Source organism: Triticum aestivum, chromosome 6B (genome assembly GCF_018294505.1).
Source record: "Triticum aestivum cultivar Chinese Spring chromosome 6B, IWGSC CS RefSeq v2.1, whole genome shotgun sequence".
Taxonomy (NCBI): Eukaryota; Viridiplantae; Streptophyta; class Magnoliopsida; order Poales; family Poaceae; genus Triticum; species Triticum aestivum.
In genome coordinates this window covers 548,811,218-548,823,839 of record NC_057810.1, presented here as the reverse complement: position 1 = coordinate 548,823,839, position 12,622 = coordinate 548,811,218, and positions in this window count along the sequence as shown.

Sequence of the window (12,622 nt, the reverse complement as noted above, 5' to 3'; positions counted from 1 at the left end):
GTTTGGGCCACCTGTTCTTTCCAAGCAATCTTGGTCCATGGCTTTCGATCATGTCAACTGGATTTCTGATGTTGTCAGTGATGTCTCTATCAGGCAGGTTGCTCCTTTGTCTGTTTCACCCCCTCCTAGGACTATTGCTCGTGCTCTGTTCCCTATTAGTCAGTAGGAGTTGGAGAAAGAAAATGGCCCGCTGCATGGCAATGACTTGGATGAGAAGTTCACTTTCTCTGCTCCTAGTACCAAACAGAAGAAAGTCTCCAAGCGAGCTAGTCCCCCCATTGTTGATATTGCTCTACACCGTTGTACTTGAAGTTCTGCAAAGAGGGATGGCTTCAAGCCAGTTCTCCAAGCTCTACCAATGTCTGAACCTAAGAAGAAGAAACCCCGCTCCAAGCCTATGAATGATGATGATCAGGCTCACACCACACCTCCCGTGCCACCTCTGATGCCAATCAGTCATATTCAGCAGATTGGTGTGGACCTGGGAATTTCTGCTGAGAAGCTCACTGTGGCTGCGCTTATTGCGGATCCCTCCTCTGGCAAGGACAAATCTTTAGATGTTTAGCTCGCGGTGTATGAGCTGGGTGTGCTCGGCCCATAAAATGACTAGTTATCGTAGGTTTTATTTCAGTCCTTTGCTTCTTGGGTCTGTAAGTGCCCAATGTCCTGGTGGCTTTCTTTTGTTTTGCATTTGTGGAAGTCTGAACATCTATGTGTGCTGCCTGATATGTGAGCATGCTTTTGTTCCTATTAAAACTATGTTTTATGGATATTCGGTCTACTAGAAGTTGGCGTGTACTCTGTTGGAATGTTCAGGGCCTAAATTCTGATGATCGTCAGCGTGTTGTTCACAACAAAGTGGATGAAAGTTCGGCTACTGTTGTATGTTTGCAGGAGACAAAAATGGAGTGCATGCACTCCAGATCTGTTAGAAAGTTTTGCCTTCGTCGTTTTGACTCTTTTGCCTTCAATTCATCAGTTGGTGCATCTAGGGGTATTGTGGTTCTTTGGAACTCCTCTGTGTTGACAGGGAGATTAATTGAGATAAAGCAGTTTGGCATTATTGTACACTTCACTTCAAACCATAATAATAAGCAGTGGACTTTGGTGAATGTCTATGGGCCGTGCCAAGGCCTTGCTAGGGACGAGTTTGTTCATTGGCTATATAATCTCACTATCCTAGACTCTGAAAATTGGCTTGTTTTGGGAGATTTTAATTTTATTAGATCAACAAAGAATAGAAATCTTCCTGGTGGGGATGCAAATGACATCTTTATCTTTAATGGTATAATTGGGCATCTTGGCTTGCTGGAGTTTCCAATTAAGGGGAGATCTTATACTTGGTCTAATATGCAGGATAATCCTTTGCTTGAGCAGTTAGATTGGTTTTTTACTTCTACAAATTGGATCTCTTTCTACCCCTCTACCCAGGTGTTGCCTCTTGCTAGGACTACCTCGGATCATGTGTCATGTGTAGTGGCTATTAACACTTCCATTCCTAAATGCAACATATTTTGCTTTAAGAACTACTGGGTTGAGTTACAAGGATTTTTGGACTGTTTTTCTGCTTCTTGGGCTTCTGCTTCCAGCAAGACACACATCTCGGTTGTAATTGCTAACAAATTTAAATCTTTGAGGAAAGATCTCAAGAGTTGACATATGAAAATTTCCAAAATGAAATCCCTCATTGCAAAATGTAACAGGGTGGTTTTGTTCTTGGACTGCTTGGAGGAGTTGAGGGCTCTATATAGGCATGAATTTAACTTTCGCAATGTTGTTAAACTACATGTAGAACATCTCTTGCATCTTCACTTTCTGTATTGGAAGAAGAGGTGTACCATCAGTTCTATTAAAGTGGGGGAGAAGAATACTAAATTTTTCCATGCTATGGCTTCTGAGAGGTATAGAAATAACTCCATTGCAACTTTGAGGCTGGATGATGGTAGCATTGTTTCTGATTATGATCAAATGGTTGCTGCCATCTGGCAGAATTTTAAAAACAGGGTGGGTACTAGTAGAGGCATTGACATGTCCTTTGATCTTTCTTCAATTCTGGTCAGGGTGGAGGGTCTTGATTCCCTCACTAAACCTTTTAGCAAGGAGGAGATGGATTATACTGTCAAAGGTATGCCCATTGACAAATCCCCTAGGCTAGATGGGTTTAATGGTCTCTTTTTCAAGAAATTTTGGCCCATAATCAGTAAGGATTTCTATGAGCTTACTAATGCTTTTCATGAGGGGTCTGTTAACCTGGAAAACATCAATTATTCTTATATCACTTTGTTTCCCAAGAAGAGATCTCATGAGTCTGTTAATGATTTTAGGCCTATCTCTCTGACTGGGATGGGATTTAAATTCCTCTCTAAAATGGCAGCAAATAGATTGCAGTTTGACATTATGAGATGTATACATAAAAACCAATATGGTTTCATCAAATAAAGAACTATACAGGATTGTGTTGCCTGGACTTTGGAGTACATTCATCAATGCCATCAGTCCAGAAGGCCTATTGTTATTCTCGAGCTGGATTTTGAGAAAGTTTTTGATTCCATTGAACATGAGGCTATATTCTAAATCTTGAGGCACAAGGGATTTAATGAGAAATGGATTCATTGGGTCAAATAGTTCTTGACAACTGGAACCTCCTCTGTTCTCCTTAATGGTGTCCCTGGTAAGCAATTTTCTTGTAAGAAGGGTGTTAGAAAGGGTGACCCTCTCTCCCCTCTGTTATTTGCTATTGCTGCAAATTTGCTTCAGCCTGTGGTGAATGATATGCACACTAAAGGACTCCTGCAGCTTCCTATCCCATGCCATGATAAGGATTACCCAATCATTCAGTACGCTGATGACACTCTCATTATTTTGCCTGCTAATGAATCCCAGTTGTTGTCCTTGAAGAAAATGCTGCTTTTCTTCTCCAAGTCCACTAGGTTGCATGTTAACTATCATAAATCATCTATGTTACCTATAAATGTGGACTCTATGGAGATTGCTAGACTGGTTGCTGTTTTTGGTTGTGTGGTTGGCACCCTACCTTTTACTTACCTAGGTCTTCCTATGGGCATCACCAAGCCTAAGATTTTGGACCTAATGCCTCTGGTTGACAGTATGGAGCGGAAGTTATCTATCAGTTCTTCTTTTCTTGCCCATGGAGGAAGCCTACAATACTTGATCTGTGCTCTATCCTCTGTGCCCATTTTTTTCCTATGTAGTCTGGACTTACCTCCTGGCATTTTAAAATAGTTGGAAAGAATCCAGAGGACTTGCCTTTAGAGGAAATATGCACAGGATTCTGGTCAGTCCTTAGCAGCTTGGGGGCTTGTTTGTAGGCCCAAAAACAGAGGAGGTCTGGGTGTTCACAAAATGAGACTTTGCTCCTCAAACATGCCGGCAAATTCTATAATAAAGTAGATGTGCCCTGGGTCCAACTCATTTGGAACACTTATTACCATGAGAGAGTTCCTCATGCAACTATTCTTTGTGGTTCTTTTTGGTGGAAGGATATCTGCAAGTTGATGGATAAGTTTGGGGTGGTGTCTGTAGTGCATGTTAACAAGGGATATTCTGCTCTCTTCTGGTCTAATTACTGGACTCTGGGGACTCTAACACACCCCTAGGTCTAAGGTTTGCGAGATTATTCTCATATGCAATTGATCCTCTTGTGTCTGTTGCTGAAATTTTTTGCCTCTGAAGAGCTTACATCCCTGTTCCACCTGCCCCTCTCTCCGAGAGCTTTTGGAGAGCTACAATCTCTGCAGAACTTGCTTCTTCACTCCAATCATAATCTGGAGTTGAATGATATCTGGGTTTGAAGGAGGATGGTAAGGGGTATACAGCCAAGAAATACTATACCTTCTTGCACAAGAATATTGTGTTTAACCCACTTCTTTCGTGGATGTGGGCTAGTTGTTGCACCATGAGGGTTAAGTTCTTTGCATGGATGATGATCATGGACAGGTCAAACACTCAGGATATGTTGGAAAGGAGGCACTGGAATGTCTCTGATTCAAATCTCTGTGTTTTGTGCCCCACGTGCACTAAGGAGGATAGAGATCATCTATTCTTTCAATGTAATTTTAGTTGCAGAGTCTGGAATTACCTACAAATCTATTGGATGGCAGGGGATGATATGACTGCCATTGCTTTCAATGCCAGAAGAGAGTTTTCCAAACCATTCTTCTCAGAAGTGGTATTCCTTGCATGTTGGAACATTTGGAATGTTAGAAATGATAGGGTTTCAGAAATATTAGGCCTTCGTTTAGAAGGTGGAGGGCAAGTTTTATTCTGGACAATTCTCTTTTGGCACACAGGATTAAGCCTAAGTTTAAAGAGGAACTACTTAGATGGATTTCTTTTTTACCACATTGAGGTTAGCCTGTTCTTCTTTCCTTTTTCCTTTTGGGTCTTTTTGACCTTGTAAGAATTGTACATTTGTAACCTTGTGTTGGAATAAATAAATTATTGTGGGGGTCCATACCCTACAGTTTCAGGTCAAAAAAAATACTGGAGCAATTGCCTCGGCGAAGGAATCCAGATTTCACGAAAACACCAAACACAACAAGAGACGCTTCAAATCCATCCGAGATTTGGTCAAGGAGAGAGACATAGAGATTTGCAAAATACATACGGATCTGAATGTGGCAGACCCGTTGACTAAGCCTCTTCCACGAGCAAAACATGATCAGCACCAAGACTCCATGGGTGTTAGATTCATTACAATATAATCTAGATTATTGACTCTAGTGCAAGTGGGATACTAAAGGAAATATGCCTTAGAGGCAATAATAAAGTTGTTATTTTTTATTTCCTTATTCATGATAAATGTTTATTATTCATGCTAGAATTGTATTAACCGGAAACTTGATACATGTGTGAATACATAAACAAAACACTGTGTCCCTAGTATGCCTCTACTTGACTAGCTTGTTTATCAAAGATGGTTAAGTTTCCTAGCCATGGACATGTGTTGTCATTTGATGAATGGGATCACATCATTAGGAGAATGATGTGATGGACAAGACCCATCCATTAGCATAGCACTATGATATTATGCAACTCCCAGACACCGGAGGAATGCCTTGTGTGATATCAAATGTCACAACGTAACTGCTTGATTATAAAGATGCTCTACAGGTATCTCTGAAGGTGTTTGTTGGGTTGGCATAGATCGAGATTAGGATTTGTCACTCTAAGTATCGGAGAGGTATCTCTGGGCCCTCTCGGCAATGCACATCATATGAAGCCTTGCAAGCAATGTGACTAATGAGTTAGTTGAATGATGATACATTAAGGAACGAGTAAAGAGACTTGCCAGTAATGAGATTCAACTAGGTATGAAGATACCGACGATCGAATCTCGGGCAAGTAAGATACCGATGACAAAGGGAATAACATATGTTGACATAGCGGTTCGGCCGATAAAGATCTTCGTAGGATATGTGGGAACCAATATGAGCATCCAGGTTCCGCTATTGGTTATTGACCAGAGAGGTGTATCGGTCATGTCTACATAGTTCTCGAACCCGTAGGGTCCGCACGCTTAACGTTCGATGACGATATGTAGTATATGAGTTATGTGTTTTGGTGACCAAAGATTGTTCGGAGTCCCAGATGAGATCACGTACATGAAGAGGAGCCTCGGAATGGTCGAGAGGTAAAGATTGATATATTGGAAGGTGGTATTCGGACACCGGAAGGGTTCTGGAGTGTATCGGGTACATACCGGAGTACCGGAGGGGTTACCGGAACCCCCGGGGGGAAGATATGGGCCATATGGGCCATAGGAGGGAGGCACACCAGCCCACAAGGGGCTGGCCCGCCCCCACCACGGGGAAACTGAATTGGAGAAGGGGTGGGGGCGGCACCCCCCCCCTTTCCTTCTCCCTCTCCTACTCCTTCCCCCTTCCCCCCTCCGAAAAAAGGAAGGGGGGGCGAATCCTAGTGGGAGTCCAAGTGGGATTCCCCCCCCCCCCACTTGGGGCGCACCTAGGTCGGCCTCCTCTCCCTCCCTCCTTTATATACGGGGGGCGCCTTTATGAGACACACCAATTGCTCCAAGCCGTGTGCGGCGGCCCCCTCCACAGTTTGCGCCTTGATACGTCTCCAACGTATCTACTTTTCCAAACTCTTTTGCCCTTGTTTTGGACTCTAATTTGCATGATTTGGACGGAACTAACCCGGACTAACGCTGTTTTTAGCAGAATTTTCATGGTGTTATTTTTGTGCAGAAATAAAAGTTCTCAAAATGAGCTGAAACTTCACGGAGTCATGTTTTCGAATTAATAAACAATACTAGCGAAAGAATAAACAGAAAGGGGGCCCACACCCTAGACACGAGGGTGGGGGCGCCCCCCTAGGGCGCCCCCCCCCTTGCCTCATGGGCCCCCTGGACCTCCACTGACCTCAACTCCAACTCCATATATTAACGTTCATGGAGAAAAAAATCAGAAAGAAGGATTCATCGCGTTTTACGATACGGAGCCGCCGCCAAGCCCTGTTCTTCCTCGGGAGGGCAGATCTGGAGTCCGTTCGGGGGCTCCGGAGAGGGGAATCCGTCGCCATCGTCATCATCAACCATCCTCCATCACCAATTTCATGATGCTCATCATCGTGCGTGAGTAATCCCATCGTAGGCTTGCTGGAAGGTGATGGGTTGGATGAGATTTACCATGTAATCGAGTTAGTTTTGTTAGGGTTTGGTCCCTAGTATCCATTATGTTCTAACATTGATGTTTCTATGACTTTGCCATGCTTAATGCTTGTCACTAGGGCCCGAGTGCCATGATTTCAGATCTGAACCTATTATGTTTTCATGAATATATCAGTGTTCTTGATCATATCTTGCAAGTTATAGTCACCTACTATGTGTTATGATCCGGCAACCCCGAAGTGACAATAATCGGGACCACTCCCAGTGATGACCGTAGTTTGAGGAGTTCATGTATTCACTAAGTGCTAATGCTTTGTTCCGGTTCTCTATTAAAAGGAGGCCTTAATATCCCTTAGTTTCCATTAGGACCCCGCTGCCACGGGAGGGTAGGACAAAAGATGTCATGCAAGTTCTTTTCCATAAGCACATATGACTATATTCGGAATACATGCCTACATTATATTGATGAATTGGAGCTATTTCTGTGTCACCTTATGTTATAACTGTTGCATGGTGAATGCCATCCGACATAATTATCCATCACTGATCCATTGCCTACAAGCTCGTTTCATATTGATATTTGCTAAGTTACTTCTCCGTTGCCACTATTACGATTGCTACAAAACTGCTACTGTTACTTTTGCCACTGTTACCATTACTTCCATAGTACTTTGCTACTAAATACTTTGCTGCAGATATTAAGTCTTTCAGGTATGGTTGAATTGACAACTCAGCTGCTAATACTTGAGAATATTCTTTGGCTCCCCTTGTGTCGAATCAATAAATTTGGGTTGAGTATTCTACCCTCGAAAATTTTTGCGATCCCCTATACTTGTGGATTATCAAGACATTTTTCTGGCACCCTTGCCACGGAGGGTAGGAGAAAAGATGGCATGCAAGTTCTTTTCCATAAGCACGTATGACTATATTCGGAATACGTGCCTACATTGTATTGATGAATTGGAGCTAGTTCTGTGTCATCCTATGTTATAACTATTGCATGATGAATGCCATCAGACATAATTATCCATCATTGATCCATTGCCTTGAGCTCATTTCATATTGATCTTTGCTAAGTTACTTCTCCGTTTCCACTGTTACGATTGCTACAAAACTGCTATTGTTACTTTTGTCACCATTACCTTTACTTCCGCACTACTTTGCTACTAAATACTTTGTTGTAGATATTAAGTCTTTCAGGTGTGGTTGAATTGACAAATCGGCTGCTAATATTTGAGAATATTCTTTGGCTCCCCTTGTGTTGAATCAATAAATTTGGGTTGAATACTCTACCCTCGAAAACTGTTAAGATCCCCTATACTTGTGGGTTATCAAGACCTTTTTGTGTTATGTTATGGATGAAGAAACTGCTAGAGACTTTCTTGCTTGCAATGATAGATATGATCTTAAGAAACTGTTAGCTAAGCTGAAAGAAAAGTCTTTGAATGCTAGAATGCAATATGATCCTACGTTTGCAACTTCACCTATCTTTGTTACTCATAAGGATTATGAATTCTCTGTCGATCCTGAGTTAATTACTTTGGTTAAATCTGATCCTTTCTATGGTTACGAATCTTATGTGGCACATCTTACTAAATTGAATGATATAGCCACCCTATTTACTCATGAGGAAAAAATTCGCTACTACTATATTCTTAAATTGTTTCCTTCCTCGTTAAATGGGGATTCTAAAATATGGTTTAATTCTCTTGCTCCTGGTTGTGTGCGTAGTCCCCAGGATATGATTTATTATTTCTCTGCAAAATATTTCCCTGCTCATAAGAAACAAGCTGCCTTGCAGGAAATATTTAATTTTGTGCAAATTGAAGAAGAGAGTCTCCCATAAGCTTGGGGGAGGCTTCTCCGATTACTTAATGCTTTGCCTGATCATCCTCTCAAGAAAAATGAAATACTTGATATCTTTTATAATGGACTAACCAATGCTTCCAGAGACCACCTGTATAGTTGTACTGGTTGTGTTTTAGGGAAAGAACTGTTGAGCAAGCTGAATTGCTATTGAATAATATATTGAGTAATGATAATGATTGGACACTTCCTGAACCAACTCCTAAGCCAACTCCGAAGAAAAGGGGAATTCTATTTCTCGGTCCTGAAGATATGCAAGAGGCAAAGAAATCTATGAAAGAAAAAGGTATTAAAGCTGAAGATGTTAAGAATTTACCGCCTATTGAAGAGATACATGGTCTTGATAACCCAACACGGGTAGTAAAGGTAAATTCTCTCTATAGATTTGATAAGGGTGAAATCCCATCTACTAAGTTTGCTAGTCAATGTTTGGATGAGTTTGATAATTTTATTGTTAAACAAGAAAAGTTCAATGCTTATGTTGGTAGACAATTGAAACCTAATGCTTATATGGTTGAACACTTGAGTGATTATATGTCTATAGTTAAAAGTGATCTTAAACTTATTAGTAAACATGCGTCCATGGTTACGACTCAAGTAGAACAAGTACTTAAGCCCCAAGATGATTTGCTCAATGAGTTGAACAATAAGAACAATGATAATGCTATTAGAGTTATGACTAGAGGTGGTAAAATGACCCAGGAACCTTTGTATCCCGAGGGCCATCCTAAGAGAGTTGCGCAAGATTCACAGAGAATTAATACTGAAACACCTAGTCCTTCTAACAAAAAGAAAAGGAATACCGATAGGACTTTGCATGCTTCTAGTGAACCTGTTATCGACACACCTGAGAACCCCAATGATATTTCTATTTCTAATGCTGAAACACAATCTGGTGATGAACATGAACCTAGTAATAATGTTAACAATGATGTTCATGTTGATGCTCAACCTAGTAATAATAATAATGTAGAGATTGAACTTGTTGTTGATCATGATAACCCACAATCAAAGAATCAACGTTATGATAATAGAGACTTCGTTGCTAGGAAGCACGGTAAAGAAAGAGAACCATCGGTTCAGAAACCCATGCATTTTCCTCCTAAGCCATCCAAGAACAAAGATAATGAGGATTTTGAGCGCTTTCCTGAAATGATTAGACCTATCTTTTTGCGTATGCATTTGACTGATATGCTTAAAATGAATCCCTATGCTAAGTATATGAAAGATATTGTTGCTAATAAAAGAAAGATACCGGAAGCTGAAATTTCCACCATGCTTGCTAATTATACTTTTAAGGGTGGAATACCAAATAAACTAGGAGATCCAGGAGTACCAATTATACCATGCTCCATTAAAACAAACTCTGTTAAAACTGCTTTATGTGATCTTGGAGCCGGTGTTAGTGTTATGCCCTTCTCCTTATATCGTAGACTTGATTTGAATAAGTTGACAACTACTGAAATCTCTTTGAAAATGGATGATAAATCAACTACTATACCCATCGGTATTTGTGAGGATGTGCCTGTTGTGGTTGCAAATTTTACTATTTTAACGGACTTTGTTATTCTTGATATTCCCGAGGACGACAGTATGTCGATCATCCTTGGTAGGCCTTTTATGAATACTGCAGGGGCTTTTATTGATTGCAACAAAGGCAATGTCACTTTTCATGTTAATGGTGATGAGCATACGATACACTTTCCCAAGAAACAACCTCAAGTTCATAACATAAACTCTATTGGAAAATTTTCAACTATTACTATTGGAGGTTTTGAATTCCCTCTTCCTACTGACAAAAAGAAATATGATATTCTTATTGCTGGAGACATGCATATCCCCGTCGAGGTAACCTAGTATTATTCGAAAATTCTCCAGTTTCATGTTATTCGGAAGAAGTTTGTTAACAAGACTTGATCAACCTTGTTAGTCCATTCCTTTTGATGAGCATGAGATGTAAGAAGTTAGAAAGCATGACTTTCTGTACCCTCCTTTTACTTTCTGTTATTTAGTTTAGATAAAGCAAAAATAGTATTTTTCTATCTGTTTTCTGAATTATCCTTGCAATAGAAAATACCCTGAAAATAAAAGTTCTCCAAATGCCCTGAAAATTGAGTATGATTTTTTGTAGAATATTTGAGAATTTCTGGCACTTAGAACATACCAGGGGGACCCACCATTTGGCCACGAGGGTGGAGGGCACGCCCTACCCCCCTGGGCGCGCCCCCCTACCTCGTGGGCCCCACGTGACCCCCTCCACTTATTCCAGCACCCACACACTTCGTCTTCCTCCAGAAAAATCATCCCGTAGCTCAAACTCGTGTTCTTACTCGTTTTGCTGCCATTTTCGATCTCCTTTCTCAAAGCTCCATTCAAAAAACTGCTTTGGGGGATTGTTCTTTGGTATGTGACTCCTCCAATGGTCCAGTTAGTTTTTGTTCTAGTGCTTTATTCATTGCAAATTTGTGTTGTTGAGATGACCCTGTTCTTGAGCTTGCATGTCAAATTTATATGGGACAAAGTAGTTTTAATGCATGAGATAGCCTCTAAGCACTTGTGGGAGTAGTTGCTATCAATCTTGTTGAGCTTAGTTCACTTTTATTTTGAGTCACTAAAAATTTCAGAAATTTTCAGAGGAAGAATATGTTGAAGGGATTGTTGAGAGGCTCCTTGAGCCGAAGTTCGAAGGAAAATCAGAATGAAGAGAATAAAAAGCCCAAGTACAACCTTCCCCGCACCACAGAGGTTCAGCCGTGTGAATGGCCTTGTGATGCATTCATGACGGCCGCTGGAATTTATGAAGACTTTCATTATTTGGCTGAGAATGCAGGCATCACTGACTTCATCCACGATAAGTGTGACCAGTACCTCCTACTCACTAATATTTTCATGCAAAACTTCCATTTCCATGCTAGTTTATTTTCTTTTCTTGCTTTCTTCTTGTGTGTTCAAAAAACTTTGAGAAAAACCAAAAAATTTAGTTGTAGCTTTGTAGCGACTCGACCTCAAACGGTCAAGTCTCTATGCTTAAGAGTCATCCCTGGATCGGTATGCTGACACACACAGTACTCGAGGATTTATAACAGAGGTAAATCACATGTATAAAATAACGTAAATACTATTACCTCAATCCAAATAGCAGAAGAAACAACAATGTTGTGGATTCCCATCAACACCAATGGCAAAGTTGAGTGTAGAAATCGTAACCCTAACGTATCACTTACTCGTCGTAAGATTCCTGCAACATGAGACGTTGCAGCCATGTAGGTCAGTACATTGAATGTACTGGCAAATTCACACCATAGGATAAATGATGAATAATAGCTATCACTACATGCATATTTGGCTAGTGGAAAAGCTCTAGTTTATTTTTGCATAAAGCCAATTTTTCCCTACAACAAGGAATATATTTTATTTAACTACAAAGTTTGTTGAAAACATTGAGAAGGTTCCTCCAACTAATCATCAACCCAACAAATTATTTAAGTAACGTGATGAGATCAACATGATAATCCAAGAACCAGATACTCAAGATGTCCATAACCGTGGACACGGCTAACCATGATTAGTTTGTACACTCTGCAGAGGTTTGCGCACTTTTCCCCACAAGACTCAAATACATCCATGGTCGGAGATTCGAGACACAATTTTCTGAAGCATTAACTCTCTACTCTAGATAGACAGTACCACCTACAACCCACTACATCTCCTAGTCTACCTCTTCAAGAGCTTCACGCAACTTACTCAACTATGCCAGAGCCCATATTGGCTTGTGGCTGCACACGGAAGTTTCTAGCATGAATAATTTTATGATCCCTTTGAACCTGGGTGGCGGACCGTAGGATGATCACACGGGTACTCCGGGATATCCTAGGAAAACACTGGATTCTCCAGGTGCCCTAACAACCACTGGGTACTCCAGGGTGCCTTCAAGCAATCCACCCAGATGTGTATTTAGGTAGCCACCTTAATTCAACCATTAGTTAACAATACTCACATCTGTCATGAATCACTCGAACCAAACCATGTCTACAAGCATAGCATAGCAATATAAGCAACATCAAAGTAACTCCCAAAGTTTTGATAATAAACAGGTAAATAGGTACT